The sequence below is a fragment of the Danio rerio genome, chromosome 8 (assembly GCF_049306965.1).
Source record: "Danio rerio strain Tuebingen ecotype United States chromosome 8, GRCz12tu, whole genome shotgun sequence".
NCBI lineage: Eukaryota > Metazoa > Chordata > Actinopteri > Cypriniformes > Danionidae > Danio > Danio rerio.
Window position 1 is genome coordinate 27,896,755 of NC_133183.1, and position 6,000 is coordinate 27,902,754.

The 6,000-nt window shown below is 41.4% G+C and overlaps 1 long non-coding RNA gene across 2 annotated transcripts in view; it reads left to right on the forward strand.

Annotated features, from left to right (window-relative positions):
- LOC141375635 (uncharacterized) overlaps positions 1 to 3,594 on the forward strand; it is a 21,748-nt gene extending 18,154 nt beyond the window's left edge. Inside the window, exon 4 of one of the 2 annotated variants that reach the window (XR_012384368.1) lies at positions 709 to 3,594. This is a non-coding gene — a long non-coding RNA (uncharacterized lncRNA). The remainder of the gene's footprint in view (positions 1 to 708) is intronic. The other variant, XR_012384369.1, reaches the window with a different exon arrangement.
- Positions 3,595 to 6,000: the final 2,406 nt, after the last annotated feature.

Below are 6,000 nucleotides of genomic sequence, written 5' to 3' on the forward strand. Positions count from 1 at the left end.
AGATAAGAAACCCAGATTTCACCCTTGAGTGAATGAGAAGATGGTCTTACGAACTCAAGCCTGACAGAAAACCTCTGACAGAAATCAGCAGCCAGCCTCCACTCTCAATAAATGAGTGCACACTGATGGTTACTTTCATCCATGTAGTACTCTATGAACGCGCAAGTGATTATTAAAACATAAAATGGCTGATTTAAACTTGAAAGTGCTAAAATAGTGTTTCGATGTGTGTGTGAGTGTATGTGTGTGTATGTGGGAGGGGTTGCAGAGCTCTGTCAGAACTTCTCTTCCGCGGGCTGTCATGATCAAAGAGCTGCTGGACCCCCTATCAGACTCACACCTCATGCTCACATGTACACACACACACACACTTATCCAGCCATTCGCATCACGCACACACATTACATACTAAATGCTCACCAGCCATTCAAATCACAAGCGTGCACAGCTCCACACCTGCAATTATGTGAATAAATCACATCGCAGTCACTAATTAAAGCAAAGTGTGCGAGTGTTTTGTGTAGACGAGTGCGTTTGTGTTCTCATTTACTACTGGCACGGGTCTGGCTGCTGATTCAGTGGTTCTAAAACTGTGAGTGGATGCTTATTTCAGCTGTGCCTAAGTGTGTGTGTGTGTGTGTGTGTGTGTGTGTGTGTGTGTGTGTGTGTGTGTGTGTGTGTGTGTGTGTGTGTGTGTGTGTGTTTCAGGTGCCATGTGTGTCTGTTCTCTGGTGTGTGCGAGCATGTGTGCCCATGTGTGGCGGGCTGTTCTTTGTTAGGTAAATCCCAGTTGATTATGCAGTTCATTGTGCCGTTGTGCTGGTGCGGCGGCCAGAGAGCTGAGCGTGGAATTCTGACGGGAGCCTCGCTGCAAGACCAGATGACTCTCATGATTTTCCTGTCCCTCTTTTTGTTCCAATGGCCGACGCTGCTGTTCGCACAATCCCTCCGCCTAATCACACGTGCAGGTGTGCCCAACTTTCAGCTGCAGGTAGTGTTTTCCTACAAGAAACGCCACACTCCCACTGCCTGGTAAACCGGCAAACACCAAATTACTGATCAGGAAATGTGGCTATTACCGAGCCTTGTGCTTCCACGCAATTGCTTCCACTTGCTTTTTCTTCAGACTTGTTTGAATACTTACAAACACCTGCATTCTTTGGCTGGATGAAATTGGGCGCCTTCAAGCATGAATCTTTTTAAACTCTTGCTATTACATTTCAAGAGATGCACAATTGTGTCTGGGCTCTTTCATTCTCTGGGCTTTATTAAAGATGGCAGTGTCTCTTGGATGAATCACTATGTGGGATGTTTTGCACCAATATATCATAGATCAGATGTGTTTTATGTTTATTTTAATGAGGTTTAATCAGTGGTGCAAGTAACAAATGACAAATACTTAAATTACTTTAATTGAGTAGTTTTTCTCAGACATTGTAGTCTACTAGGTAGTTTTTAAAATTTGTATTTTTACCTTCCATTGAGTACATTTTAGTGCAGTATCAGTACTTTTACTCCACTATTTTCTTTCAACCTGCAGTCACTACTTTATTTTTTCTTGTCTATGGGGATTAGAAAAATCAGTCCTGTGATTCCTGTCTAATCAAATGGCACATAGAAGGTAAATTGTATCATAGTGAACTACCTCAAGACATGGACGCTTTATAATTGCAGCAAATTGTTTGGAAGCATTAAAAGTGTCCAGGAAGATGTCCACACAATGAATAACCTTTACATTCCAACGTCAGGCTGTCACAGCTGAATGAACCGCCAACTTATCCAGCATATGTTTTGCACAGCGAATGCCCGTCAAAATGCAACCACCATACACTCTCATTAACACACATACACTACGGACAATTTAGCCTACCCAATTCACCTTTACCGCATGTCTTTGGACTTGTGGGGGAAACCGGAGCACCCAGAGGAAACTCACGTGAACATGGGGTGAACATGCAAACTCCACACAGAAAGGCCAACTGGCCCAGCCGAGGCTCGAACCAGCAACCTTCTTGCTGTGAGGCTACCCGCTGCACCACCATGACGCCCCAAGTTTAATCAGTGTATCAAAAAAGGTTAAAAAAATAAAAAAAAACTACCTATCGTTAACTTAAGACTGTCCAAATTATTTGGCATCAAAAAGAAAAAACTGTAGTTTATTGTCATTGAATGCAGTGCAGTATATATTGGCTCAGTGATTAGCACTGTCACCTCACACAGCAAGATGGTCGCTGCTTCGAGTCTCAGCTCTACCAGTTGGCCTGTCTGTTTGAAGTTTGAATGTTCTCCACGTGTTTAGGTGGGTTTCCTTCAGGTGCTCTGGTTTCCCCCACTGTCCAAAGACATTTGCTATAGGTGAATTTGGTGAACAAAATTGGCCATAGCGTATGAGTGTGTGTGTGTGAATGTGAGAGTGTATAGCTGTTTCACAGTACTGGGTTGTGGCTGGAAGGGTTGGCAGTTCATTCCGATGTGGCAACCCCTGATAAGTAAGGGACAAAACCGATGGAAAATAAATGATTGATAATCAGGTGATTTATCATATTTTACCGTTTCTCACTTGTATTCAATTAAGGCATTTTCCTATTAAAACTTGTACTTTTGTATTGTCAAAAAGAACAACTAAACGTACATTCTGTACATAATATGCAATGAAAATAAATAATAAACATAACAATATGTTTGAATAGGGGGTAAACTTATCAATTTTATCAGACATTACTCTTTGCCACTACACTGTAAAACCCCAAAAGTTAAGATAACTCAAACCATTTCAGGAAACCGATTGCAACAAACCATTTAAGTTAAAAAACAATCCTAATTAGTACTGTGAACTTACTCCATTTGAGTTAACGAAGCAATTTGAGCACAGTTAAACCCGATAGATGAAGAGAACTCAAACCAACTGAGTACTGTAAAACCTAATAAGTTAAGGCACCTTAAACCATGTGAGGAAACTGATTGCTACAAACCATTTGTTAAAAAAATAATCCTATTGAGTACTGTGAACTTACTTCATTTAAGTTGAAGTAATGAGGTATTTGATTAACCCATTACCTTAAACACTGAGTTCTAAACTCGTTTCAAATGAGTAGAAATAACTTTTAGTAAAATGTGAGTTAACTACTCTCATTTCATTTGATTAAGTGGACTGATGGGTTTTACAGCGTACTGTTGGTTACATTTTTCAGAATACTGCCAAGTGTTAAGATGTGTTGAGTTTGCTGAGTTTTATTGGTTTTATGAATCATATCTATTTTAGACGACTTTTTGAGTTGCAGACAATAAAGAATTGTCATTTTACAGACGAGCATGTCCTCAAATGTTGATCCACGAGTTGTCTGAACAAACAATTTCACATTGGAGAATGTTGCAGATTTTTTTGTGTTTGTAAGCTCACTAAATGCATCCTATGGGTAAAATATGCAGTTACTGTTTCATTTTCTTGCTGTTGGCAGAATCTATTTACGCTGTTGTTGTTATTTTTGTTTCCACTGTTTAGTGTTGTTTTTGTGTGGTGATGCTAGGAGTTCATCATTATACTTTTACTCACCCCAAAATAAAATTTTTCTCACTGTTTACTTGCAATTATGCTATTTTACACCTGCACTACTATTTTTTTTTTCAACATTCTTAAATGCATCTTCTTTTGTGTTCCACATAACAGTTTTTTCTGGTTTGGAATGATATTAAGGTGAGTAAATAATGACAGAATATTTAGTTTTCATTTTTTCAGTTAATCCTTTAAAGGCATTTGTTCATTAGAAAATATTTTCTTCTTGTAGTTTAATAAACTCAGTGTACTTCAAACAAACATAATCATGTAAAATATCATCAAATTTACCTAATAATTCATACAAATGATTGAACATTTACTAAATAATTAAATTCTTAACCATTGCTATTGAAATTTTTCAAGTTGAAAGATGAATTTTACATTGATATCACTTATTTTTCAACAGTTCTCTCTCTCTCTCTTTTTTTTTTTTTTTTTTTAAGAGTCTGGCCCTTGAGCCTGCGGTTTGTGTTCCCCGTTCACTTCAAAAAAGCATTAGGTTTATCCCAATTGGCAGTGGACGGCTGAGGCAGCCTCTTCCTGCCTCTGTGCCAACATAATCATTTTTTTTCTGGGGCACAACAACAAAAACAACATGCATGGAAGAAGAGTGACATCATTTGACATTTGCCTCAAACGGCTAAGTGATCGCCTAAAGAAAAGCAATCCTCTGCCTCCAGAAGAAACTGCCTTGTACCCCATGTCTCCCTCTCCGCTCTACCATGATGTGCCCCGCTTGGCTCGGGGAGACAGCAATGGAGGGGCAAGGGGAAAGAGGGCGCGAGGAAACGCTGTGGAATGTGCTGGAGAAGAGAGAAGGGGGGCAATGAGTGAACCCTCCAAATGGCTGTGCAAGGTTTCCCCCCTCCTCTTCTTCTCTCAGTAGACACTTGGAGCTGTCTTTTGTCTCAAGGGTTTGAGTCTACAGTGTGTTGTTAGGACAACCAACAGGAACGGACAGCCTGACAAAGTACAAAAAAGGGGAACCACACACACATAGATTGATGGGGAAAAGGGCAGAATGAGGGAAAGGATGTCCTGGAGAGGTGTTAGGAGCAAGATGATGGAGTAGCACACACACGCACATATTTTATGGCTCTCCCACTCCCAGTGTCTCTCCTGTACTATTAGAGGCAGAATGAAACTGCTTTCTGGCGGTATTTGAAAGGAGGGTTAAAAAAGGCCCTATTCAGCGGCCGCAGCCCTTTATTAACACGCGCGCTTCTGTAACAGATGAGGGGGGAAAATCCCCCGCGCGCACGGAGGTTGGTCTCGTGCTCAGGTATGATGTCCTTTCTGTTCTCGCAGCTCGCCTGCCATTGGTCGTGCGGGGCTCTAGAGGAGGGGGCCTGTCCGCTCCCCCACCCCTCCTCGCGGGGCCCCCTCGCCTCTGTCTGCGCGAGAGTGAATGGAGAAGCGCACAGCTGCACAGCGCTGCACAAACTCCGAGCGGCCCGACCGGCTGACTGACTGCCTGCCGCTGAGCCCCCGTCTAACCGGCGCTCTGATTGGGTGAGGCGGCATCCACCTGCTGGCTCTCAGTCGGCACAACCCGATCTACCTATTCATGATCATCCGAACTGAGGCGCTGAAGCAGGAGGCGCGGGCACCGGAGCCGGGATGACGTGTTCCGAGCCATGTTTTGGAATGAGGAGCAAATGCAGAGCCTCTAACTTTTACCCTCCGCCGCAGACTTCACTGTACTCCTCCGGAGCAGCCGGGCAGACACTTCAGCCGTCCATCATCTCTCTCTCCTGTGAGGCTGCTGCTGCGGAATGGCTTCTCTCGTCCGGTCACCGATATTATCGATCAAGGGCTTCTGTCTATCTCGTATCTGACTCACTTATCTCTCACAGGGCAAAACTCGAGTAAAATGAGTCAACGTCGAACTGTTAGCTCAGAAAAGCAGGTACTAGTATATATGGCATGCAAATTTAACATTCATTAAAAAAATAATCATTTAAAAAATTAGGGGTTATTATTATGTAAGTAGGCTAGTGTTGTTCTGCTCTAATTGACCATATTTCAATAGTGATTATAACAAATTCAGTTAATCACTTATGAATATTCATTTGGTATTAGTCATCATCACAACAGTGACTAAGAAATTTATGTTATAGGAATTTTTTGTCATTGAACTCATCTTTGTCGTTGAACTTTGTGTTTCAAAAACCAAGAATCCTATTATTTCCCAACATCAGTGTATTTTGGCTGATTCCTGTTGAAGGCTGCTAGTTTTTATTTGATTTTGTTGTAGTAAATGTAACAGGCTAGTTTATAGCTACTTCATATGCTCTAGTGGATAATAACCATCTTCAGCAGTGTAATATTCTAGTATGATACAATAGCAGCTTATCTGTCCCGGTTATTAATACTCGCACTTTCATTTTTGCTATATATGTTGCTATTCTATTCATTTAAATTGAATTAATTTAAGTAGTAAT